General features: G+C 47.9%; 1 protein-coding gene across 3 annotated transcripts in view; it reads left to right on the plus strand.

Moving 5' to 3' along the window:
* Positions 1-27,785, plus strand: part of LOC135907759 (allatostatin-A receptor-like) — a 199,329-nt gene that overhangs the window by 47,889 nt on the left and 123,655 nt on the right. The window contains exon 1 of one of the 3 annotated variants that reach the window (XM_070523189.1): positions 16,131-16,470. The exons of 1 other annotated variant lie outside the window; for it this stretch is intronic. The gene's annotated coding sequence lies outside the window, so the exon portion shown is untranslated. Of the gene's footprint in view, positions 1-16,130; positions 16,471-20,679; positions 20,964-27,785 lie in introns of those variants that run through there. One more of the 3 variants, XM_065439485.2, reaches the window with a different exon arrangement.

Below are 27,785 nucleotides of genomic sequence, written 5' to 3' on the forward strand. Positions count from 1 at the left end.
CCACCACATGAATGTGTTTTTGCATGCAAGCTGCCAACAGTGGCTGTCATTTTCGCGTTGATTGCTGCTGTTTCACCAACAGTGGCGACAGCTCGACTGCGCTTTGACGTGCAGACTGCTAATGGCGCCTTTCAAGCGTGCCCTCGACTACTGCTATTAATAGTTACTAGAATGTGTATTTTGGGATTAACTAAGCTAATGATGTTTGATAATTGTTCTTATTCGCAAAACTTGCCTGGGCCAGGTAACCAAAATGAATGCGACCACATGAAAGTGCTTTTGCATGCAAACTGCTAAATGTGGCGGTCAATTTCGCATTGACTACTCCTGTTTCACCTACAATGGCTATCACATGGCTTCGCTTTGAAGTGCAGGTACTAAAGGTGCCTTACAAGCATGCCCCGACGACTGTTATTTCATCACAGGGCCCGTCATGCTCATAGTTGGCTGCCCAATAGAGTATTTTGGGCCTTCTGACATTGGCATTATACATCTCAACGGGCTGGAAAAAAACAATAGGTGCAACATAACTGCACGCAAAGCACAATATGAATTGGCGTGCAGGCTGCTAAGAGAGTGGCTGTCACTTTCACGTTGGCTACTGCTTTTTCGTGTGAAGCTGGACAGTGGCTGCCCGAATGAGCATTTTGGGCCCCACATAGTTATTCAGGGTTAATATCTGTATTTGCATTAAGATTTTCCAGCATTTCAGCATGATGCCAAATATTATATTGAGCACGATCTGTGCAGGACGATGCTTTTTCAGCATTGGGCTTCAATTAAAAGAAATATGTCACCAAATGAACTGCTTATTTATTTGAGAGATCACGGCTGAATGCTTGGCTGCTGTGAACCCACCGGCAAAATTTTGGTAGCCCTAATAAGGGCTGTTCTTTTGTTAATAAGAAGCTGTTATGCTTCATCGAGTGGCTCAATGCCGGACAGCTCGCAGTCGGAGTCGCTTTCTTCACTGTCATCTTCACCCACTTGGATGATGATGGGTTGGATACGGTCACTTCCAGACGTAGCAAGCCTGAACTTTAGCTCCAGGTCCATCACGTGGTGAATGTTCTTCCTCCAGTCTTCTGCCATTACTACGTGCTTGATTTTTTTCTCTCAAGACGTCTTCGACCATGGACAGTTTGAAGTCTCTGTCGTCCGCAGCGAGGCCATTTTTCACCTTTGCCCACACGAGCTCGATAGGATTAAATTCGCAGTGGTACGGTGGCAGCCTGAGTGCAATGCATCCAGCCCTTTCCGCTGCATTGTCTACGATGTAGCTCAGAAAGCGTGGCCAACTCAAGCAGCTGCTTTCTAACCATCCTTTCGCGGCTGGTGATGGTTTTGCTTTTGAGCCACTCCTGTATTTTTTCCTTCTTCCAAGCTGTCATCGGCAGTTTCTCTTCTCTCGGGGAATGGTAAGGTGCATTGTCCAAAACAATGAAGCTACTAGCAGGCAACTTCTGCTGAACTTCAATAAACGATCCCTTGAAGCGACTGCCAACCATTTCATTGTGGTAGTTGCTTGTTTTTTGGCCACGGAATCTATCTAAGCAGCCGTCGATGAAGCCATCGTCGCTGCCGATGTGCGTCACAATCAGGCGCTGGCCTTTTCCAGAAAGTTGTTTCAGACCCGTCGACAGGCCATTTGCTTGAGCATATAGGCGTCCGCGCTTCTGCACCACGATGTCTGTCCACACGATCGACACTATGTGTCCCGCCGTCACACATGTCTAGTCCAGGAAGAAGATCTTTCGGCCTTCTGCCTGTAGCGCTCCACGTCAAGAAGGTAGCGATTCCGCCATTCAGCGATGTCGGCCAGGTCGATAAGCAGCGAATTGCGGCTCCTCTTCTCATGCTTGAATCAGATCTCGACAAGCAGGCGACGCACAGTTCACCGCTTCAGTGATGGGAGATACATTTTTGCGTGTGCCGAGGTATGTGTGGCCGGCAGGATGTCTGGACACCACTTCACACAGAGTCAGATACGAGGAGATCTCGATCTTTGTCGGTGAAGAATTCTTTATACAATGTTTACATGTTGTGGTCGTTATCAGGAGAGAGACCAACAGAGCAGCTTCAAGCTGCCTAAATAACACCCCTCAGTCCCCAGATTCCCCAGACAGCCCCTAATGACGAAACAAGGTCGAGAGAGAGGGTCCGGGCTGCCTCTGTGGTCCTAACGCCGCTCTCGGTGGCCGGTGCTTCCTCGAACCGCGCTGCGGCGTCGGGCCGATCTGGCGGTCGGTCAGAATGGTGCGCCGGGGAAGTTGTTTAGAGCCCGCATACGACAAAGGGAACCAACTGCAAGGCACGGGGTCGAAACACAGCACTCCTTTGGAAACCGTGCCAAACACAGCGGGAGTCGTTCGTGGTGTGGGCGCCACCGGACAAAGGAAGGGGGGGGGGGGGGGGTTGCATTGCTGCTGGCACGGGGAGGGGCCGAATAGCATTCCGTGATCCGGTGGCCGCTTCAGTCGTGGACGCCGCGCAGCCGCAAGGAAACCCGAGCCGTGCACGTAGTCGTGTGCCCAAAGCAGGCACCATGCGGGGATGAATGCTGCCTCCACGGTAGACGCACCACAGCACTGGCCTTCCGTCAGGCAAATCCCAGGGCACAAACATAAGACCATATACGCTTCGAGAACTCGTTAGTGATCTTCACGGCCGTCAGTATCTCGTTGCGGTGAAAGAAATCGTGCACACGACCTCGGCGCGCACAACGTGTAATACTTCGTGCAGCGTCTTCTTTTCTCCGCATTTCTTGGGCGCTTTCGCGACGGCGTCGACTGTTTGCCACCCGAAATATGCGAAGCTTTGACCTCCCTCCTCACGTTGAACGCTGTGCTTTCGCTGACACTGAGCATCTTGAGTTTGTAATCGTTGTGATAAATGCATTGTTTTATACAAGTATATAAGGATTTGTTCAATATCAAATGATTCATTTGAAGCTCGGAACAGTAGTAGTATATTTGCCGTGTACATGTAAACAAGCGCAAAAGCCATGCAGAGCTACCCTTTCTACTTTCGTCACTTGCAATGAAGCTAAAGAGCAGACGATGGGCAACGTTGTGGAAGGCACGGGGTTATTTTTCTGTCGCGATCCGGCATGTGCTGTAGCACATGAGAGCTCTACTAAACCAGTCCTCAAAATACAAGAGTCTTTATTTATCCCGAGAATTGCGCGTTTCAGAAGCACGATTTCTTGAGAGGGATTATTTTAGTCGCGCAGGCAATCGGACGTCGCGCTTCGGTCATCTGGGCGGGGCCTCGGCGGGCCTCCCCCTTTTCCTAAAGTGGTATCCGACTATAGATTCTGGAAACTAAAGTTTAAGAGCATGTTTAGGCTCACAGATTTCTGGGAACGCTGCGCCCTTCTTCTAATTTCTTTTGGCTAATCTGTTGTGTTTTGTACGCGCTTATTAGCTCTGCGTGTGCTCGCCGTTTAATGTTTATAAATCGCTACATGGTGTGCATAGGCCTAGCACACGCCATGTAAAAAAGCTCACCTGTACGACACACACACAATGGGCATTCACTGGATCACTTTTTGGAGTTTAAGGTGCAGACAAGACATTTGTATCTGCTGGAAATATACGCTTTGCTGCTGAGTGAACGTAGCTAGACAGCGGCATGCATTTGTTATAAAAGTAGAATGTCGATCATGTCGCATGCTGGCTGTGAGCGAAAGTTCTGAAATCGGGTAATATGCGTTTTTCGTTGTGCATTACTGAAAACGGCAAAGCAAGCATCGAACTCTATGCCCCACTAAAGATAAAAATTGGCTTGTCATCCCGGCCATGCGAAAGTGGATTTCCAGAGAGGCTGTTGCAAACCTACCACTACAGCTGCTTAGGGGCGTACGCAATGCATTCTTGGTGGTTCGGATGCTTGTTTTGAGCTTGATCTTTTGTTTAAAACGTATGCTGCTCTGTGTGTTTTGTGGGCGATTCGAATGAATGTATGCACTGTTCGCCACGAGCCATTAAATTGTTTGCGTATACTTATGGGAGTATGAGCCATAAAGACGGCCACGTCTTTTTTTTTCTTTTTTTGTGTACCACTCGACTAGACGCCCCGTTCCTGTGCCCTGTATGCGTGATTTCAATGAATGTCTCCACTGTTCGCTTCATTTTGCTGAGTGTTTGTAGCCTGTGCATTACGAGGGGGGTGAAACAATGCATTTTCTTCGACGGCTATGAGCCGTTGCAGATGATCACAATTCTTGCGCACGGACGGACAAGAACAATGCCGCCAACCGAGAGGCTAAGAGCTTCGCCGTAAAGAAAGAAAAATAAGCTTCTTTTCATTTCTCCTTCATCTTTTTGAAATTTATATTTTTGCTGCCTCAATAAATGCCTCACGCTATCTTAAAAGACAATAATATGACGTAAACACCACACAGTGATCATGAAAAAAAGCGCTAGAAGTACACTATTGAAGACGAAACAGACGTGCTCAATTATTTATGTGAAATCAACATACGTCCTATGAGGCAGAAAATCTGGCGTGATCAAGCGATTGTACCAAAAATGTCCCATGGCGCTGAAAGTAAAAGCGCATCAAAAAATGCTTGGATTGATGTCTGCTACGTCAGGGAGGTCCCTGTAAACAAATTATATTAGTGCCTTTGAAAAGTAAATTTGGTATATTTCCGTAGAGGCGGGGAATTCAACCCGGGCATCCGGGCTGCAAGAAGAGCATGCTTGCAGTATTATACACTGCTGTAACACAGCAAATTGTAATGATTTTCAGAACGAGACTACTGTCATTTGTCGCGCATTTTGTATGTATAGCCAAGACAAAAAGCTGTGCGCAAAATGTTACTTATACACATGTTCTACTCAGGATACTGCGAACTCCAAAGACAGAATATTCCTAAGGAAGTACAGGAAAAACAGCAATCACACTATCCGTATGAACTTTTTTTACAGCGCAAAATCACAGAAGAGCTACATTCGACCCCTATTTTTTCCCTCCTAGTTGAGAACGTAGTGGGAGTGTCGTTCATTCCAATATTACTTCTGGGCCGCGAAAGCTTGTGGAAAGCACGTACAAGGAACAGCATGCAGATATAATAATAATATTTGGGGTTTTACGTGCCAAAACCACTTTCTGATTATGAGGCACGCCGTAGTGGAGGACTCCGAAAATTTTGACCACCTGGGGTTCTTTAACGTGCACCTAAATCTAAGCACACGGGTGTTTTCGCATTTCGCCTCCATCGAAATGCGGCCGCCGTGAGCATGCAGATATAGATGTGAGCATAGTTTGGACGAACTTTATGAAAAACGTGGTGTACTAAGCCTATTTACCGAATGTGAATCGGTTTAGATTGTCGGTTATAGGAACGTGCACTTCCTGAGCCATCTGAGTGGGTCGGTGGTTCTGTGTTTTCGTTATTTGGAATGCAAAAGAACTGGTCTTTTTGCTAAAGTCTATACACGGCCGAATTTACTTATTTGTATACTGCATCTTGTGTAATTATAAGGAGAATGAGGCAAGAAAAAGAACAGAGTGCCTAAGAGGTACAATTCTGGACTGTGGACTTGTTGGTCGTAAGTTGTAAACCTCGCGACACAATGAGAATTTCACTTTCTTCATTATTTTTTTTATTTACAAATACTGCTGTCTCAGTTTCTGAGACATAGCAGGAGTGAGTACAGAGTAACAATAAAAAAAATACAATTTCAAGTACTTTTAACAAAATTCACCAGAATACTAGAAAACATTACCAGAATACATAATTACGCAATTCTTTTTCAAAATCCTCGGTACCGAGTCTGCGCAGAGACCCATCAAGTTTATTCCATAAATCCACCGTCCGTGGAAAGAAGGAAAACCTAAAACAATCAATATTCGACCTGAAGGGCACAATGTTCAGGGGATCAGATCGTCGAGTACAGCGTGCAGAAGCTGCAACAAAAGAAATCGGCGCCAGAACACTCAAGCCGGTGTGAACTATCTTATGAAGAAGGATAACGCGATCAGAATTACGCCGATGTTCGAGAGATTGCAACGTTAAAACGTGTGCATGCGAAGTAGGCGAGAATTGCCGGTCATAGCGACAAAAAATGAACCCGATTGCTTTTTTTTGGACAGATTCTAACATAGCTATGTCGTGCTTGAGGTGAGGTGACCAAACAACCGATGCATATTCTAGTATGGGCCTGACCAAAGTTTTGTACGCAGTCAATTTGCATTCTCTTGTTGAGTTGCTTAACGTGCGCTGGAGATACCAAAGTTTTCGACGAGCCTTATTGCAGATCATCTCAACATGCTTGCGCCATTTTAAATTTGACGCTAACGTTACACCGAGGTACTTAAACTCCGTAACATGTATTAGACCGACCCCGTCATTAGTATAAGTAAAAGAAAGAGGTTGTTTCTTGTTTGAAAAGGTCATTGCCACAGTCTTCTTTAAGTTAATAGACATTTGCCAGGTTTCACTCCAGTTACAAAACAATGAAAAAACGTTATTTAGCGCAACCTGATCATGAGCATCAGAGATGGTGTTGTAGATTACGCAGTCGTCTGCATACATTCTAAGTTTAACTTGAGTATCGCCAATGATTTCTGCTACGTCATTTATGAAAATAATGAACAAAAGCGGCCCCAGCACTGAGCCTTGCGGCACCCCAGATGTAATCTGTACCTCAGACGACTTCGCGTGGTTATACGTAACAAACTGAGAGCGCGACCGTAAGTAATCAGCTATCCAATCAACCAGCTTGCTGTCACCAAAATATGTACGAAGTTTAACTAAAAGCTTAGCATGGCAAACCAAATCGAAGGCCTTAGAATGGTGACGGTGGTAGAGTGGTGAATTGGTTGAAACGGGCGTTCGCCATGCCGCCACCGGACCCACAATTGGTGGTGGTGGTCACGTGGTGGTGACGTTAAGAACACAGTAGCAATACTGTGATAGACAAAACTGACTTTTATTGGGCGAACCCGTGCCCACAAAACAGGCTACACTTATAGCACAACGATAGCGGCGAACACGGTCGGCGATCGTCGAAAACCCGATCAACGGTTCAAGCGCGTCGGCTTTTATACACAATCGTCGAATGTTCCAGACTAATCGTTGGGACCCGCGTGCCTTCCATAAAGTTCTACATCGTTCGCGTTAGGCGAATAAATCACATAACACAAGGTTCGGCAACAACAGACTGCGGATAGAAGCATCGATAACTTTCCAGAAACTTCGGACACATGCAAGCGCGTCCCGCGCTGTGCGATAAGATTTGTTAGGCGGTGAAACGTGGTCGCCCGATAAATATAAATACACGTGTCAATACCCCCCTCTTAAAAAGCATTGTCCCGATGCTACAAAGAGAGCGAAACACAAAGGGACACTTATTAAACATAAGTAACAAAACAACGAAAAGAAATAAACTCCAAAGGTCAGTTACGCGAAGTCCCAAAGTTCGTCAACGCTGGTGGTAAGGCTTGAGCCGCACAACGTGGACAATTTCAGGTCGTGAGCGGCGCCGCTGTGACAGCGAAATGCCGTCTGGCACGACCTCGTAGTCCAGTGCACCAATACGTCGGATGATCTTGTACAGTCCAAAATAGCGACGCAAAAGCTTCTCGCTCAGTCCTCAGCGGCGTATAGGGGTCCAAACCCAAACACTGTCACCGGGCTGGTACTCGACAAAGCGTCGTCGGAGGTTGTAGTGTCGGCTGTCGGTCCTCTGCTGGTTCTTGATCCGCAGGCGGGCGAGCTGTCGGGCTTCTTCGGCGCGCTGGAGATAGCTAGCGACGTCGAGATTTTCCTCTTCAGTGACGTGGGGCAGCATGGCGTCGAGCGTCGTCGTCGGATTCCTGCCGTAAACCAGCTTAAACGGCGTGATCTGTGTTGTTTCTTGCACCGCCGTGTTGTAAGCGAATGTTACGTACGGCAGGACGGCATCCCACGTCTTGTGTTCGACGTCCACGTACATCGCTAGCATGTCGGCGAGGGTCTTATTCAGCCGCTCCGTAAGACCATTCGTCTGCGGGTGGTAGGCCGTTGTCCTCCTGTGCCTTGTCAGACTGTAGTTCAGAATGGCTTGAGTGAGATCCGCTGTAAAGGCCGTTCCTGTGTCGGTGATAAGGACTTCTGGGGCACCATGTCGCAGCAGGATGTTTTCGACAAAGAATTTCGCCACTTCGGCTGCGCTACCTTTCGGCAGTGCTTTAGTTTCAGCGAAGCGGGTGAGGTAGTCCGTCGCCACGACGATCCACTTATTTCCGGTTGTTGACGTCGGAAAGGGTCCCAACAAGTCCATCCCGATCTGCTGGAAGGGTCGGCAAGGAGGCTCGATTGGCTGTAGTAATCCGGCTGGCCTTGTCGGCGGTGTCTTGCGTCGCTGACAGTCTCGGCATGTTCTGACATAACGGGCGACGTCGGCAGTCAGGTGGGGCCAATAATACTTTTCTTGTATCCTTGATAGTGTCCGGGAAAATCCTAGGTGTCCAGCGGTCGGATCGTCATGTAGGGCGTGCAAGACTTCTGGACGAAGTCCTGACGGGACAACAAGAAGGTAGTTGGCGCGGACTGGGGAGAAGTTCTTCTTCACGAGTAGATTGTTTTGAAGCGTGAAGGAAGATAATCCGCGCTTAAATGCCCTGGGGACAACGTCGGTGTGCCCTTCCAAATATTCGACGAGGCCTTTTAGCTCCCCGTCTGCCGGTTGCTGTACAGCGAAGTCTTCCGCGCTTATCATTCCGAGGAAGGCGTCGTCATTCTCGTCGTCTTGCGGCGGCGGGTCAATGGGGGCGCGTGATAGGCAATCGGCATCGGAGTGTTTTCGTCCGGACTTGTAGGTGACAGCGATGTCGTATTCTTGTAGTCTGAGGCTCCACCGCGCGAGTCGTCCTGAAGGATCCTTTATATTCGCTAGCCAACACAACGCGTGATGGTCACTGACGACTTTGAATGGCCTGCCATAAAGATAAGGGCGAAATTTAGCTGTAGCCCAAACGATGGCGAGGCATTCCTTTTCGGTCGTAGAATAGTAGCCTTCCGCTTTTGACAGCGACCGGCTAGCGTAAGCTATCACCTGTTCGACTCCGTTTCTCCTCTGGACTAGAACAGCACCGAGGCCTAGGCTACTGGCGTCAGTATGGATTTCTGTATCGGCGTACTCGTCGAAGTGCGCAAGTACCGGCGGCGACTGCATGCGTCGTTTGAGTTCTTCAAATGCGTCGGCCTGCGGTGTTTCCCAATTGAACTCGACATCACATTTCGTTAGATGTGTTAGCGGCTCCGCGATGCGTGAAAAGTCCTTGACAAAGCGCCTATAGCAGGCACACATGCCAAGGAATCTGCGCACTGCCTTTTTGTTGATGGGTTGAGGGAACTGTGCGATTGCAGCTGTCTTTTGCGGGTCTGGACGGACACCAGATTTGCTGATTACGTGGCCTAGGAAGAGCAGCTCATCGTAAGCGAAGCGGCATTTTTCCGGCTTCAGAGTAAGCCCTGACGACTTGATGGCTTCTAGTACTGTCGCAAGCCGCTTGAGGTGATCGTCGAAATTCCCGGCGAAGACGACGACGTCATCCAACTAAACGAGACAGGTCTGCGACTTCAATCCTGCTAATACTGTGTCCATGACGCGCTGGAACGTTGCAGGCGCCGAACACAGTCCGAATGGCATAACCTTGAACTCGTAGAGGCCGTCTGGCGTGATGAAGGCGGTCTTTTCGCGATCCCTTTCGTCGACCTCTATTTGCCAGTAGCCAGACTTGAGGTCCATCGATGAGAAGTATTTAGCATTGCAGAGCCGATCCAATGCGTCGTCTATCCGTGGGAGGCGGTATACGTTTTTCTTCGTGATTTTGTTCAATCGACGATAATCGACGCAGAAACGTAGGGTTCCGTCCTTTTTCTTCACTAAGACAACTGGAGACGCCCACGGGCTTTTCGACGGCTGGATGATGTCGTCGCGCAGCATTTCATCGACTTGGTGTCTTATAGCTTCGCGTTCTCGCGTCGAAACTCGGTAAGGGCTCTGGCGGAGTGGTCGAGTGCACTCTTCGGTTATTATGCGATGCTTTGCGACTGGGGTTTGTCGATTTCTCGATGACGTCGAAAAGCAGTCTTTGTATCGTCGAAGCAGACTTCTGAGCTGTTGCTTCTTTATCACGGGGAGACTTGGATTTATGTCGAAGTCTGGCTCGGGAACTACGGTCGTCGGGGTAGATGCAACAGAATCCGAGAGGACAAACGCATCGCTGGTTTCCTGAAATTCCTCGATGTATGCGATCGTCGTGCCCTTGTTGATGTGCTTGAACTCCTGGCTGAAGTTTGTCAGCAACACCTTCGTGTTTCCTCCGTGCAGTCGAGCGATCCCTCTTGCGACGCAAATTTCACGGTCGAGCAGTAGACGTTGGTCACCTTCGATGACGCCTTCTACGTCAAGGGGTGTTTCGGGGCCAACCGAAATGACAATGCTGGAGCGAGGCTGGATGCTCACTTGATCTTCGAGCACCCTCAAGGCGTGGTGACTACGAGGGCTCTCCGGCGGTATCGCTTGATCTTCCGACAGCGTTATTGACTTCGACTTCAGGTCGATGATTGCGCCGTGTTGGTTCAGGAAGTCCATACCGAGAATGACGTCTCGTGAACACTGTTGGAGGATAACGAAGGTGGCAGGGTAAGTCCGGTCATGAACGGTAATTCTTGCCGTGCAGACTCCAGACGGCGTGATGAGGTGTCCTCCAGCGGTTCGAAATTGAGGGCCTTCCCACGTAGTCTTAACTTTCTTCAACTGGGCGGCGATGTGTCCACTCATGACGGAGTAATCAGCCCCTGTGTCGACTAAGGCAGTGACTGCGTGGCCGTCGAAAAGCACGTCGAGGTCAGTTGTTCTTTGTCTGGCGTTGCAGTTAGGTCGTGGCGTCGGATCACGGCTGCGTCGTGTTGAACTGAACTTGGAACGTCGCGTCGTGAAGTCGTCGTTCGTCGGTGTAGTCTTGCCTTCCTGACTTCGTCGGGACGGCCGCGTGTCGTTGTTATGTCGTCGAGATCGTTTCTTCGTCGTCTTCGTCGGCGGCGGAGGATCTTCGTCAGTTCGACGAACAGCAACCGCACCTCCATCGGTTGCTGCTTTTAGTTTTCCGGATATGGGCTCGCTGACCGGCCCCGGGCTGGGCCAGTGTATGGTCGGCGCTGCGGCGACACGTAGCGGCCTGGTGATGGCGAACGGGACGGCCGTCGAAGGCTCCACTGAGTAGCGGCGAGGTAATCGGCGATGTCACGTGGGCGCTCGCCAAGCTGTGGACGCGGCGCGTTGACGGCGAAACCTCGCAGTCCCATCTCCCGGTACGGACATCGTCGGTAGACGTGACCCGCTTCTCCGCAGTGGTAGCAGAGCGGGCGGTGGTCAGGAGCACGCCAGATGTCCGTCTTCCTCGCGTAGGTGCGCTGGGCGACGGGTGGTCGTGCTGGCGGCGGCGGCGGCGGACGACGAAACTGTGGCGTGACAGGGCCCTGGCGCGGTCGCGGAGGGGGTCCTTGACGGCGTGCGACGGCGGCGTAGGTCATCGCTTGCGGCTTACGCTTCGGCGATTCAGGGGCTACTCCAAGTTGTTGTTGGAGTTCCTCATGCACGGCGTCGGCAATCGAAGCCACTTGAGGCTGTGATGATGGGAACAGCTTTTGTAGCTCCTCCCGCACGACAGCTCGGATAGTCTCGCGTAGGTCGTCGGCGGCCAGTGACTGAACTCCGGGGTAGTTTGTCGAGGTCGTGCGGCGGTCGAATTGCCGGTTTCGCATCTCGAGTGTCTTCTCGATGCTGGTGGCCTCGTGAAGAAACTCGTCCACGGTCTTCGGTGGGCTTCGTACCATTCCGGCAAAAAGTTCCTCCTTCACACCACGCATCAGCAGGCGGACTTTCTTCTCCTCGGGCATTTCAGGGTCGGCATGGCGGAAGAGACGGCTCATTTCTTCCGTGTAGATCGCGGTCGTCTTATTAGGTAGCTGCACCCGGGTTTCCAATAGCGCTTGGGCTCGTTCTCGGCGTACGACGCTTGCGAATGGCTGCAGGAAGCCGCTTCGGAAAAGTTCCCAGGTCATTAGGGTGGCTTCTCGGTTCTCGAACCACGTCCTGGCCGCGTCTTCCAATGCTAAGAAGACATATCGCCGTTTGTCGTCGCTGTTCCAGTTGTTAAACGTAGCGACTCTCTCGTACGTCTCAAGCCAGCCTTCCGGGTCCTCGAAAGTTGAACCACGGAAGGTCGGAGGCCCCCTGGGCTGCTGTAGAACGATGGGCGATGCCAGGGCTGCCATTGGGGTGGACTTGGTGGCAATCTTTCTGGTCGTCTCAGGCAAAAGTCCGTGCTCCGGGGGCAGTTGTTGAAGACGGCGGCTTGCTCGATGGTCCGGGACTGCGTTGGTGTTGTCTTTGCGTTCCGGGCTTGGATCACGGCTTGTCGGGGGCGTCCGGTACATGGACCAAAAGCACCTCCACCAGATGTCACGTGGTGGTGACGTTAAGAACACAGTAGCAATACTGTGATAGACAAAACTAACTTTTATTGGGCGAACCTATGCCCACAAAACAGGCTACACTTATAGCACAACGATAGCGGCGAACACGGTCGGCGATCGTCGAAAATCCGATCAGCGGTTCAAGCGCGTCGGCTTTTATACACAATCGTCGAATGTTCCAGACTAATCGTTGGGTCCCGCGTGCCTTCCATAAAGTTCTACATCGTTCGCGTCAGGCGAATAAATCAGATAACACAAGGTTCGGCAACAACAGACTGCGGATAGAAGCATCGATAACTTTCCAGAAACTTCGGACACATGCAAGCGCGTCCCGCGCTGTGCGATAAGATTTGTTAGGCGGTGAAACCTGGTCGCCCGATAAATATAAATACACGTGTCAATATTTGGATTCAGCGACGGATATTGGCGGACACCGGCGGTATTTGATCAGGTTAGCGAACCACTAATAACTATTGCTGTTAAAATTATGTTTGGGTTTGGGACACTGTGCTCAAGACACTGTGGTTCAAATGTGCCTAGAGTGACACAACGTGTGCTTGCGCTGCGCTCTGTGTAGTCGTTACTCGTTTCTCCTAGTTATAATGTGTTAACTGATGCTCAGAAGCCACCCAAGACTTGAAGACGGTGATTAATTAGACTTTCGCAAAGTCTTGAAGTCGGCAACACTGCTCTCCTCGCTAGAGTGCGCATATTGCACTGGGTAGCGGTGCATTATACGCGCTTCAGTGTTCTCTCTGATGGCCTTAGCATGACCATACACAAAACACGTGCAACTCTCCCCCCGCGTCACCTTACAGAAACCATCTTCTGTTTATCACATGTCGGTGCTTGCTCGCCCTTCGCAACAAAAGACGCGACAAAGTATATGTGCAGAATCGCAACACAGCGTGCAGTAATACAGAAACGATGTAAGCAATGTAAAGAAGATCTGAATGTCCTATCATTCCGATAAAGGTGGTAACAATTACGCCGCTTGGCCAATGGCGTGGGCGAAACGAACCAGGCCACTACAACAACAAAAAAAAGGTGGGAAAAAATGAAACAAAGCCAGATATCCACCCAAACGCCGTCTGCGAGTGGTCAGCCATGCCACTCGAGGTAATTACTCCGGCTACAGCAACGCTCCGTGACACATCACACAACACGTGATAGATGACGGCGCGTGCGAGAGTCATATTGCAGACAGCATAGTTCCATACGCATCTTGGAGGGCGCTCGCTGTTGCAGCCCCGAAGCACCTCCAAACGACATCGCAAGTTGTGTTTGAGGCATTATTAATGCGCGTTTGCATGTTGGACACAAACACTTTCACTTACTCGCGAAAAGTATTTCCCTTAGGTTGGAGATTTCACAACTCACGCCATGTAGTAGGTTTTCACACTCACGCACTTAGTTCATCATACTGTTGAACCAGTAGCATTGTAATAGTGAAAAATAGCACAATAAATGTGCATGAGCAAGCGAGAGTTCAGTTCAAGTATTTGTGTTTGTAGTGTGGGGATAAATAAATCGCAGATATGCTTGGTTTCTACCCGTTCCGAAAGCTCAGAGCATTAGTTATAGCATTGTATATACTCTTAAGCGCATCTCGTACTCTGTTCGTTTTTTATCTCAAGGGTTCATGTTGAAACACACTAAACTGCTCTGAAGTGTGCCAGAACTGCGAAAGCGTCTTTGATAACTTGCATTCACCCCACGATTGCAGTTTGCAGACTGCGGCTTCAGTCTTCCTGTAAGGAACCACAACTACGATTGAACGGGCCCAAGTACACTGCTACGAAAATGAACATGAATATGGTGTATGTACAACAGCTGGCCTCTTTGACCCTTTCATTTACGTTGCTTTCATATGGAGCCACAATTTTTTTTTTTACATTTGGCTAGTGTCCAAAAGACAAAGATCTTTAGCGCAGTTCTGAACCTACGTGAAACACTCTGCTAACATAATCAATATTATAAGTAATTTACTATGAAAGCCAACGCAAAACAATAGTAATTTAGGAGGTGCACTGACACGCTTGACACGAAGTTCGATGAGTTGCCTTTGTCAATGCTATTTTTACGGCCTTGCTTACGAACGCCGTCGACTCAGTAATAACCACGGAGCAAGAAATATTTAGGAGTGGAAACTCCGCTGTTTGCGGCGACCAGAAAAAGTCACAAGCCCGCGGATACATTTTCATGCTGGCGGCACCTGGCGACATGGGAAGAAATTACCGCCGTTTCGGTTGCCAGGACAACCGGTCGAGCGTGTTGCTCCCGTTCGGCCGCGCGCGCCTGACTTCTACTGAGGGCACTCTCGCGCGCTTCTTTACCGCTTGTAGCCCGAAGAGCAACTGCTGCTACGCTTCAGCCATTTGAGCACAGTAAAAAAATGTTAGTATTGCGGCGCTCGAACCGACGCCGACAAGAACTGTTGTTGTTTGACTTAAGGGCGTACAAATACAACGTTACGGCGTGCCCGCTGAAGCAAACACCCGTGTCGTCTGCTTGTCGTCTGCTTTGAGCGGGCGCCGCCGGAGCGAGCGCCGGAGCTGCTGAGCCGCCTGCCGGGCGGTGCTTTTTTTTTTCCCCCGCTGCGGCTTCTACGACGCGCCGCATGGTGCCGCCACTGCATAGGGTAGCGTCGGCGCATGCAACAATTGTGACTTTATCTGGTCGCCCGCGCTCGCTCGCGCTGACGGGAGTTTCACCTCCTATATGTCTTACTCCGTGGTAATAACCAGCGCATGTACTTGCAGGAATTACGTTATATGTTTTGTGATGTACCATATTATCTAGGGGAAGTCAAAACCGGTAATCATTTAATGTTTTTAATGTAACGATAGGCCAATGTGTCCTAAATTTGGATCCTAGTCGTGCAAGTTTTTGTCTGCAATGTCTGTGCCTGTTCAAAATATTTTATGCAAGAACAGACAGCCATAATTACTAATTGAAGGGTTTAGGCATATCTTTTTAAGCAACTATTGTTGATTACTAGGCCGCGACGAGGATCTGTATCAAGATCACCGTAAGTCGTGGCTTTTACCAAAGTATTTCCTGTGTCCATGTAGAATTATGGTGCACTAACGAAGCAAATAGAGTGGATTAAACACTAGAGCCTGGGTTCTCGGCGACGCACTTAGGGTTGGAAAGCCTTGGCATCTATGAGTCGGGGAACAAACTGTAATTTCTACCGAAATTCCCTGTCAATGAAATACGCAGGATGGGGGTTTAAATCCCATTGTCGCAAGAATATAATTTTGAATGTGTCCAGTAGTTATCATTGAATTCTTGTACCTTCCCGATGTAATGTCCGTACACTCTCAGTCAAGTCCTGAACAGCGTCCTACGTATCAGCGGTGCGTTCTCGGTTCATCCCAGACTACCGCATATAAGCGTTCTTTCAAACGAGATAATTTGTGACACAACGCGGCCGAAACACTGCTCAGGGCTGCATGCGGTCAAAAGGCAAACGCAACATTGATATGCAGCCCTGCAAATTCGGCGCCCAAAAAACGCGCAGAAGCGTTGAGAGAACGTTCCAAAGCGAAAGGTGCAAGGATTGACGAGGGACAAGCTGTGAGGGGGAAAGAAAATCGAAAGGCAAAAGGAGAGAACTAGTAGACTAAGAAGGAAGTGCTCGTCTCTGCGCGTCGCTTCGATGGCGGAGGAGGAGAAACGACTGCGCCGGACAGGAAGAAGTCAAAACATTGCGTGAGCGGCGAGGGGATTTTCGTCATTTCTTTGTACCGACGACGTTATGCGACTGTGGTGACGTTGTGAAGGCATCCGGCCGTGTCAATGAAGGCTCTCGGTGATCTCAGTGATGTTCAATTCCGTCGATGTTGCCGGAAATTGTGGGAAGCCAGTGTAACTTCGAAAACTCTTGCGACCGCCGGGCGACAATCAGCAGCGGTGAGCCTCCATGTCCGCCGGATCATCGGCCATTGGAGTGTGTGCTGCACAGCTCCGAACCAGTGTTGATAACGGTAGGTTGCTTTTTTGCTTACCGCACTACTAAGTGCTTAAGTTCTGCCATTGCACTATCATAAGCCAGCAGATAACGAATCTCGATGATTCAACCGCATCGAAGTTTTGGCATGTGAACTACCTATAACTGCAGTAGTTGCATTTCGGTTTCCTCAAATTGCATTGTTGCGGGCGATATGTTTTGTTTATGTAGCCAGGTGTCGTTCAAATTTTATGCGCGGATTTTCACTAGGGCTTGCGTTTTATCGCGCCACTAGTAATCCGCGTGTAGCCTTTTAACCATAGAGTATTCCGTGTTTTTGTCCCCTTCGTGGGCTTTGCGAAATAATTCATTGCAATTAGTAGGTTAAGTTTGTCGAACGACGGCTTTATTTTGAACAGTTTTCTCGTGTGCTTCGCATTTTCCTCAATGTAATGTGGGGATAGGTGTGGCATTCTCTCGTTCCTGTTCAATGCGTCGAATTCACTGGAATTCGGAGACGAATTTAGCTCGAAGCTTGTTTGACGTGAAGCTAATCACTTAACTAGGACGATGCAGCAGCAGAGAAAAAGTATCGGGTTGCGCTAGAAGCAGAATTTGCCACAATATCTCTTGTAGAGGAGCTGTACACTCGTTACTTGCAGCAGGGGCAAAGTTCTATGCCACTGGCAAAATTTCAACGGCGCAATAGCTCACGTTCAGCTAGCGCTTTCAAGTTTCATCGCGTACTGAAAAATTTGTGAATTTCTGTACTTTCGTCATTTTATAATGTCAGAAAGCAGCGCTGCATTGCTACAAACTATGAAAGAGACAAAAATGAACGTATCAACAAGTTGTGCCTTTTATTTATGTCTAGTGATTGCTATGTAGTGTTGATTTTCGGCTATGATGTACCCACTAACCCATAAATCGGCCTTACTAACACTTTAATTATGAACATTTTAGTTTCAGATTTAGCTTCAGTTTATTGATGCGATTGAAATGTTTCACAGAAAAAGTAAGTCTAGGAGGTCCCATACTGAAAGACGGGGTCGGGACCTCCAACCTCCTTTTGTTTCTCTGTTTATCAAATTTCTGCAATTTCTTTTTTATTCTCACCCAACTGAATTTGTTTTTTGCTATACAGTATTAAAGCGGGAGAGGGCGACACTAAAAACAACGCCGCCAAAGAAAGCAGAACCCCCGGCTCTCCACTGCAACTATACAGTGGACCACTGGACCCATAAGCGAGAAACTCGTCCAGCCCACAATGGCTGCGCATTGCACTGCGAAAAGATCCTATGCTTATGATGAAGCAGACGAAGAAAAACCTGATATTTTGCCAGTACACAAGTGGGGTTAGGTGCGGAAAGATGCAAGTGCTTGCAATATTGCTCGCGTGCGGATGACATTCAAGCACTTGCATGCGCTGTACTATGACTACACGCATTCGCGAGCCCTCTCACTCATTTCTGCTGATGTCACAAGAGTCGGAAGTCACTGAGTCAGTTCTGGCGAGTGTAAATTAACGTAAGTGCAGCTGGATGCCAGTAACTGTAAGAGACATACATGAGTACCACAGGGTGCCAGCTGACAGTGTGTGTAATTAGTTGTTACCTTGAAGCGTGAAGAATTATGGGCGTGAAATAGTCGTGTCGCACCGTCTGCGCATGCGTGGGCTCACGGACGCGAGCATGCGCGCGTCCGCAAGCGTACAGTCGAGCGCGATTTGAAGGTTATCGCGCGAGCGTCAACCAGCCCAGCACTCCAGGCACCTGGCAGCCGGTTTCGGGACAGGAAAAATCATGATTTCGCACTCTTCTCTCCCTCGTTCGCTGTTACATACAACAACCATCACCCCGGGACGAACTCACCGCCCCTTCTCTCTATTCTACGCTTTCCATTTATTGCGATAAAGTGCAGACTTGGTTACCTCGTATCTTCGCGGGCTTAAGCTAATGTTCTTGGTCACCCATTCTCCCTGGCTCAGCAGCAATGACGTTACATAGGCTAGATACAGCTTCGTAACGGCTAATTTCAGATAATACCGAAGATTACGTCGTGCGCACTGCGATCACTGCCTGTTCGCAGAACCAAAAGAAAATAAAAGGAAGAAACTGATAGCCCAGCAGGGAGTGACGGCTGCTGAAGGAACAGCAAAAAGAGTGAGGGAAGCAGGCCTGATAATTCCCTCGCCTCGGCAGAAAATTCTGGGCCATGGCGCTGTTCGCGTTCCCGGTCGACGCTCGCGCGATAACCTTGAAATCGCGCTCGACTGTACCTGGGCTTAAGAACTGTTTGGCTCAGGAATTGTGCAAGGATGCCGCAGCTCAGTGAATTCCGCCTCAGGGGCGGAATTAATTGAGCTGTACAGTACCATTTTTCACATAAATGTGAAGTTTTCCCTAGAATGTAATCTATCCCAGTTTCATTACGTCTACCGTAAAGCCCCGCGTTCCAGTGCAATAACATGGTTGCAAATTCAATCCCCCAGGCCAATGTGACGGTTTTTGTCCGCACTGTGAGCAAAGGTGTATTACCGAACCCCATCGATTACTTCATATGAAAATTTGCGTAATATTTGCTGTGCCTGGAAAAGAGCATTTTTTAGTATATGTGTACAATTCCAACTAACCCTGTGTTCGCCTTTCTTCGCTCTGTTGTCTGGCAGCAAGTTTAGCTTCTACTGCTGTGGTAGCCACGAAATGATGTCCAACGAATAAATATCCTAGTTTACTCAAACAAACAACAGAGGCTTCCCTATGGAAACATGGTATTGTGTGAACACTCATGCTGTTCTTGATTATAAAGCACTGCTTTCTAATGCTACCATCTGAAAAGAAAAATCCTATAGCTATTGTTCTATTCACATCCATTGCTTAAAACTTAAGTGGTAGGTTCATCGAGAAATTCATGGAGAATTATCATCAGGAAATCGCTACGTATCAATGTCTACTAGCCATATGCATAAAAAATATCAACAACAAGAGCATAAAGAGCCTTTGCTTGGGTTGCTTTCTTTGGAAAGAGACTGAACTGTCATTTCTCGGTCTATTTTTATTCAATCAAAAAAAGGGTTAGCGACAACTCTACCAAATATCCAATGAAAATAGATAAAAAATTGAAAGTCAGTGAAAATAGATAAGAGGCATATGTCAGCAGTGTTGTAAAAAACGAAGTGGGAAATTAAGGATTGATGAGTTACGCACAATACCAGAACCAGAAAACACTATATTAGGCTAAATATATATTTACGTAGAATAATAAACTTCTAAATAGAGGAAATATTGCACTTCCACATCCACAACCATCTATTCGTTTTGCTCTCTGTAGTTGTGGAGAAGATGGTTACATAATCTGCGTATTGCCACACTTCGAAATTCATAATAAATCAATCAACCAGCACTGTATTCTCATACAATGAATTCAGAATACAGGCGTACATAGCAGCAAACGCGCTAAGCACAATTTTTGGTGTACAATATGGTTTGCCATGTGGCATATTGTGGATAACTAATAGGGTGAGGTCCATCTTTGTAAACAAGCTGCATCAGCAGCCTGCAGAACTTAGAGCAAATAATAAACCGTCCGCAGTCTATAGGCGGTTCTGGTCATATCTCAGTATCCTCAAAGCATATTTGTTTAAGTAGGTTTTGTCTATGGACAGAGTAGGTACAGCAACCGCACATGCAAGCATGTTCTGCTGTTGCGCGGGCCTAGAAGAGTGTCAAGGCAAAAGCAAGGTAGCACCACAGTCGCTGAGCTTGGTTTCGCTTACCGCGCTATGGGTGCTTTATACTGTGTCTTTAGCGAAGGAAAACCTCAACTATATGTCGACGCACGGTGCTGTTTTTTTTTTCGGCTGCGTGCGTGGTGATGCGTCCAGGCAGGCTCGACGTAATCTGGTGTGGGGTTCTTGGGGACTATGGCATTTCTACAAGACGCGTGTGGTATTAGGGCACCCGTTGCGGTGCAATTCCAATTTGCTAGATGCTCGGAGGGAAACGTTTACGTGGCGCAAACAACTAGGCCATTTAGAGAGCCATGAAACTTGCAGAACCAAGTGATAAACTGACGGAAAGAAACAGCGTCCTTGATAGCCGTATGAGCTCCGAGAGATGCGCAAAGCGGAAGGCGCGGCATCACCGGCAACGCGAATGGCATTCGCAGAAGTGGACGTTGTACATTTAGAGTACAAAAGCCGAAGGGAGGGGGGGGGGGGCAGTCTGCCGCTGTTGTAACACGCTTACCGCAGGTGCATTAGAGAAGCAATCGTCGCCCTTCCCATTGTATTGCGGAAACGCGACGCCGTCGGCAGAAGGCGACTCGCCATTGTGACTGTTGCTTTTGATCGTCTGTTGACGTGCGGCTAGTTTCGTGGGGACTCTTTTTATCTTTTGCATGGTTGTATAGATCCTCGATTTCTACACCTCGCGCGCCACACGAAGGTGCACAGATGCACCTACAACTGTGGGATCACAATCCAAACTTGAAATGCTTTGGAGATGCCAGCGTTTGTGTTTGCATATACAGGTGAGGCTTTTCTTTTTATACTGGGCTTTCGCGGACTTCGCCAGTCGATTCTTTTTTCCATTTCAAGAGAAACAAAGGGACAACTAGCACTTCGCCTGTCAGCCTATGCCTCTAGATTGACGTGGAAACCGTGTGCGCGTTCGTGTTATAGCGCCACGTCATGAGCATGCATTCAGACAAGTCTGTGGCACTTTCGATTTCAGTGCTTGCTGATGTGACCTTACGCGCTAGAATTCCGTTTGCGTACGAAATTTATCACATGCGGGGATATTTTCATAGCTGCGCCACTGATGACCAATGCCCTTTACAGCTGCCATTGTTCACTACCAGTGACTCACTGCGGGAACCTTCTCTTTGTGCGTGCAACTAGCCACTAGTCTGCCTTTGCCGCATTTAAAAGAAATATCAGCATTTTATTGCGTGAAATAGTTATTTTCGGTAAGCTGATCCATTGTGAGTACACTGAGACAAACTTGCAATCGAAAATACCAAATAGAAATCATAGTGAAGCACGTGCCATCAGCCCTCGAAAACACGGCGCAAAATAGAAACTTCACAATATGCACAAAGCGGACATTCGAATACAAGAGAAGGGGTTCATATAGACAATATATTCAAGAACTCAAACTCTTCAGGTTCAGATCTGGCTAGGTTTGAAAATATGGGCAGATTCTACACACTTTGAAAATCTATCCTACGCGAAGATTTTTGCTTGCACCTGGGTATCCGGTGTCCTTGGGGGCTGTTTATACATTTAGAGATGGGCGAACGTACTTGTGTGATGTCGAAAATTGTGCATATTATGCGCGCCTGCACGTGACGACAGAACCATAGCATCAAGCGACGTCTTGAATCATGACATACATGTTATCGCATGTCATATATCTTTTATATAATGAAATAGAAATCACCCGCCGTGGTTTCTCAGTGGCTGTGGTGTTGGGCTGCTGAGCACGAGGTCGCGGGATCGAATGCCGGCCACGGCGGCCGCATTTCGATGGGGGCGAAATGCGAAAACACCCGTGTGCTTAGATTTAGGTGCACGTTAAAGAACCCCAGGTGGTCAAAATTTCCGGAGTCCTCCACTACGGCGTGCCTCATAATCAGAAAGTGGTTTTGGCACGTAAAACCCCAAATATTATTATTAATAAATGAAATAAAGAAACGATAAACTAATTAAAATTAAAGTGGATGAAAAAACAACATGCCGCAGGTTGGAACCGACCCCACAACCTTCGCAGATACATACATACATATATATATATATATATATATATATATATATATATATATATATATATATATATATATATATATATATATATATATATATATATATATATATATATTTATTTATTTATTTATATATACATTTATATATATATAAAAATATATATATATATATATTTTTCTCTCGAGCGTCGCTTCACCTCGTCTTCTTCTTGTAGACGCCGACAACGGCCACCTGCGATGCGAGTGCGTGCGGCGTAAACACGTGCCATTATGTCGTCGTCTTTTCTTTCAATACGCCGTTGTCGTCTTGAGGGGGCGCACGAACCTGCGCGCGTTGTTTAAATGTTTCTGCCTTGTATCAATAAATAAATAAATAAATAAATAAATATATATATATATATATATATATATATATATATATATATATATATATATATATATATATATATATATTGTTACGAATGATGTTTATTTACAGGGTGAAACGAGGTCCGAGGTGGAAGCTACAGGCTAGGCCCAGCCGGCGCAGAGTACCCCGCGATCACGCGCGCACACTCTACTTCCTCTTTCTCTGCCTTAGTCGCGCAGTGCTGCGACCTTTTCCCCGGGGGCAGACGAAGCTCGCTGAGCGAGTTAGAGGGACCTGTGATGGTACTGCTTGAGCCTGGCCACGTGAACAACTTGCGTCGCACGTGAACGCCGATTACTTGCCGTCACTTTGGCGACGACATAGTTCACATCGCTCAAGCCGCTGAGTATAACGAATGGTCCCGTGTAAGTGGCGAGAAACTTGCGGTACAATCCCTTTTTGCGAACAGGTGTCCACAACCAAACATAATCACCGGGAGTAAAGCTGACGGGGATATGCCGCGCATCATAGCGTATCTTGCTGTGGCCTTGTGAGGACAACGTCCTGAGATGCGCCAGTCGACGTGCTTCCTCAGCACGACACAGAGTTTGGGCGATGGAAGGATCTTCTTGGCAGGATAAAGGTAGAATAGTGTCCAGAAAGCTCTGGGGTGCGCGTGCGTACAGCAAAAAGAACGGCGCATATCCAGTAACTTCGTGCTTGGCACTATTGTACGCGTACGTTACAAAAGGTAAGATGGCGTCCCAATTCTTGTGATCAGCAGCGACATACGTTGATAACATGTTGGTAAGGGTTCGATTCGTCCGCTCCGTGAGGCCATTGGTTTGCGGGTGGTAAGTAGTGGCATGACGATATGCAGAGCCACAAAGCCGTAAAAGTTCTTCAACGACGTCGGCGGTGAATTGCCGTCCACGGTCACTGATGACAACTCGGGGAGCGCCGTGACGGAGTATGACGTGATGCAACAAAAATGAAGAGACATCTGCTGCAGTGGCGGATGGAAGTGCCGCCGTTTCCGTGTAGCGAGTAAGATAGTCTACGCATACTATAATCCAGCGGTAGCCAGCTGACGTCTTTGGGAGCGGGCCAAGCAAGTCGATGCCGACTTTTTCAAAGGGTAGCGTCGGTGGCCTAACTGGTTCTAAATAGCCTGCTGGGGCCGTCGTCGTTTGCTTGTGGCGCTGGCAAACAGTACAGCTGGCGACATACTGTTTCGTTGTTTTCCAGAGCTTGGGCCAGAAAAATCTCTGTCTAAGTCGGTGTAGTGTGCGTGCAAATCCAAGGTGCCCGGACGTGATATCGTCATGCATGGAACGAAGGACAGCAGGGCGCAGATTTTCGGGCATAACTAGAAGCAATGGGGGACCATCCGCCGAGTAATTTTTTTTTTGTACAGCAAACCATTACGAAAAGTAAACGGTGTTGTTCCTGCTGGCTCACGTGCAGCTGCCCGTAGGAATTTCAAGGTAGGGTCGTAACGTTGCTCGCTCTCGAAGGTACGCAGGTCTAGAAAGTCTGAAGAGATGGAAACTAGGTAGTCATCAAAGTCATCATCCTCAGCTTTAGTGTGAGGCGAAGGGAGACGGGATAGGCAATCAGCATCCATGTGACAGCGCCCGCTCTTGTAGTTAACGGAAAAGCTGTACTCTTGAAGGCGCAAAGCCCAGCGGGCCAACCGACCAGACGGGTCACGCAGCCCAACCAGCCAACAGAGTGAATGATGGTCAGTCACTATCGTGAATGCGTGGCCATGTAGATACGGACGGAACTTCTGAATGGCGAATACGACTGCTAGGCACTCGAGTTCAGTAACGGTGTAGTTTGTCTCCGCTTTTGTAAGTGTCCGACTAGCGTAGGCAATTACATGCTCACGGCCATCGCAGAGTTGAACAAGCACAGCGCCAACACCCGCACCGCTGGCGTCAGGGTGCAGTTCAGTTGACGCCTCCGGATCAAAATGCCGCAGTACCGGTCCAGAAGTCAACAAACATTTCAGCTGTGGAAACGCCGACTCGCAGTCAGCAGTCCACAAGTATGGGATATCTTTGTGAAGGAGATGCGTGAGGGGAGAGGCAAGCTGTGCGAAATTCTTGATAAAGCGCCGGAAATATTAGCAGAGGCCCAAAAAGCTTCGCAGATCTTTCACCGTTTGTGGCTGTTGGAAGTCGCGAACCGCTGTTATCTTTTCAGGGTCTGGTCGTATGCCGTCTTTGTCGACCAGAAAGCCTAGTACGAGGGCTTGACGCTCACCGAAATGACATTTCTTCGAGTTTAAAATAAGGCCAGCTTGCTGGATGCAGTCAAGAACGATCGACAGGCGCTGATTGTGCTCGTGAAATGTCCGGCCATTGATAATGACGTCGTCTAAATAGCACATGCAAATTTCCCATTGGAGTCCGCGCAGCACGGTGTCCATAAATTGCTCGAATGTCACTGGAGCGTTGCATAAGCCAAAGGGCATAACGTTGAACTCAAAGAGACCGTCAGGTGTCACGAAGGCTGTCTTCTCCTTGTCTGAGGGGTGCATGGGGATTTGCCAATATCCTGACCGTAAATCAACAGAAGAGAAATACGACGCGTAGTGGAGGCAGTCGACGGCATCATCTATTCGTGGTTGGGGGTACAAGTCTTTCTTTGTGACAGTGTTTAGGCGGCGATAGTCCACACAGAATCTCCATGAGTTGTCTTTTTTCTTCACTAGGATCACAGGAGCAGCCCAAGGGCTACATGATTCCTGGATCACTCCTTTCTGTAACATTTCTTCGACCTGCTCGGCGATGACTTTTCTTTCTGAAGGTGAAACGCGGTAGGGCTTCTGACGAATTGGCGTTGCTTGCCCTGTGTGGATGCGGTGTTGCATACGAGACGCCGGTGGTGTATGGGACGCTCGTTGGCCTTGAGCAAAATCAAACACTGTGGCGTAGCGAGCGAGCACAGCTTCCAGCAGACACTGCTCACTAGGAGACAGTGACTTGTTAATCATGCGCTTAAAGTCAGCAGAATTATCATGGTTGGAATTGGGGTTGAATTTCTTTTCAGCAGTTGACATTTCGACCATTCCGACGCTGACAATGGCTTGCTCATCAAAACTTGCCAGTTTAAGTCCTAGCGGCAATGTTATGGATTGGGTCGAAACGTTCACTGTCCACAACCGAGTACAGCCATCAGTGATGACAACGAGGGAGCGAGGGACTATCGCATTTTTCTTGAACGCATTGTTATAGTCGGGCTCGGCTAAACCACAACAAGAACCTGTACGAGGGCGAGAAGTATTCACAGGTACAAACATTGCAGTCTGAGTGGGCAAATATATATATATAATGTCATGTCGTGCATGTCATTGTTGCCATGTTATGCTTTTCACGCCATTTAAGTCATGACATGCATGCATGCAATTCATAGGTTGATACATTGCTAGGTAAAATAAGGATAGCGATGACATCAACACGTTGTACGAGGCTAAATCATCAGACGAATGTCATGTCTAACAATTCCATTCAAGTTTTTCATGGATGCATGTTATGTCGTGTAAATATGTACATATATCCAGGTAAAGAAATGGCCACGACGGCAAGACGATAGCATAAGAAAGCTACATAGACAGAAAAACTCAACGGTGCCAAAGTTGACAAAGAATTCTATGTAGAGATACATTATTGGCGTGGTGCATGCGTAAGAGTGGAGGCAACCTGAGAAAGTGCCCCGGTGCGGACCTTGATTTTGAAGGTTATATAGTGCAGCGTTCTTTGAAGATTGCAACATCGATAGCATGCGCTTTACGCGCGTTCAAAGCTGAAGGCGAATAATGTCGTCAAACAATCAGCAAACCAGGTCTCAAAGGAAATGTGTTGTACATGAATCAAAGCCTACTGTAGTCAGACCATGGTGGAAAAAAAACTGCTTACACTTTAGCAGACATGGACACAGGGTAGCCACAAAATTGTGTCTATTATATATCTGTGCTTGTAACGCTCTCCGCTGTTCTTTTGTACCATGTGTTTATGCCGAATCCCCCAAATGTCAGCGCTTATGTCAGGACGTACGCGCACTAAGAAAGAAAAATGCAAATTCAAACAATGAAAACAATACGAGAGTTAAACCTAAAAACTGCGCACATCCTTTCAACGTCACCTAACTTGAACGCTCTTAACACTTTGTTCTCAAGTTTGTTGGCGTACAAGATTTGTAATGCCGTGCTTGGGCAGGAAACATGTGGTGGTACACGAGCCCGCAAAACAATCTTAGTTGTATGCCCCTCTCATTGATGATATTAGATATTGGAACATTAAAAAAAATATCCTGGTTCAATATAAAGACAGAGTATGGTGGAGGTTATACAGGAGGGAAGGAAAGTATTACTCTTCGCTGAGTGTTGCGTACTCGCTCATAGGTGTTTTACTGAAGGAGCGATGCTTTTACAGGAGGCGAGAGTCTTTTTAGAGTCGTCGAGATGGTGACATTGATTAGAAATGTCTGAGCGTTTATTATCAGCGATATGTATAAGACGACAATGAAATAATATGTTTTCCAGAAGTTTTGAAAGACTGCGCATAACATTTATATTCGGATGAACCCATTGGTTTTCTTTCCAAGGTGCAGCCGCCTAACAACATATGACCAATATTGCCAATAAATTTGGTATTTTATCCAACCATTCTCGCCTGACTACTAGCAGAGCAAACATGACGGGATTCTCATATGACGATGTTCGGAGTTACAGTTAACAGTGGCGATTAATATAAGTTGTGCAGAGCGCCAAGCTAATGTTTAAGCACTCCAATAGATATATTCTGCGAAAACAAATATTTCCTGTCTTTTTTTGACGTCGGGCTATTCATCGAATGTTTTAGACCGAAGTACGATAAAATGGTCAACCTTCAGCTTCAAACTGACGATTGCGCTCCCTTGAAACCAGCCGCGGGGAGGGCGCTAGACCACGTCCCCTTGCGCAATGTACATACAGCACGGCTGCAATATCAGCTGTGCTCCCACTTGTCTTTGTTGAGCTGGCCTTCATGCAACGCTTGCTGCACTTTTAAATGTCCATGTAAACAAGGTTGAAGCTCCTAAGACCTTCAATGGCGTCTCCGATCAACTAACTGCATCATACGTGAAGTGTGGTGCCACAGACGTATGCGTTGTTACGCGTAGGCCGCGTTACGCTGCTGTGAGAATCCTGAAGACTCTGTGGTATACCGGAGGCAACATACAAACAGAAG

Source organism: Dermacentor albipictus, chromosome 8, assembly GCF_038994185.2.
Source record: "Dermacentor albipictus isolate Rhodes 1998 colony chromosome 8, USDA_Dalb.pri_finalv2, whole genome shotgun sequence".
NCBI classification, from domain to species: Eukaryota; Metazoa; Arthropoda; class Arachnida; order Ixodida; family Ixodidae; genus Dermacentor; species Dermacentor albipictus.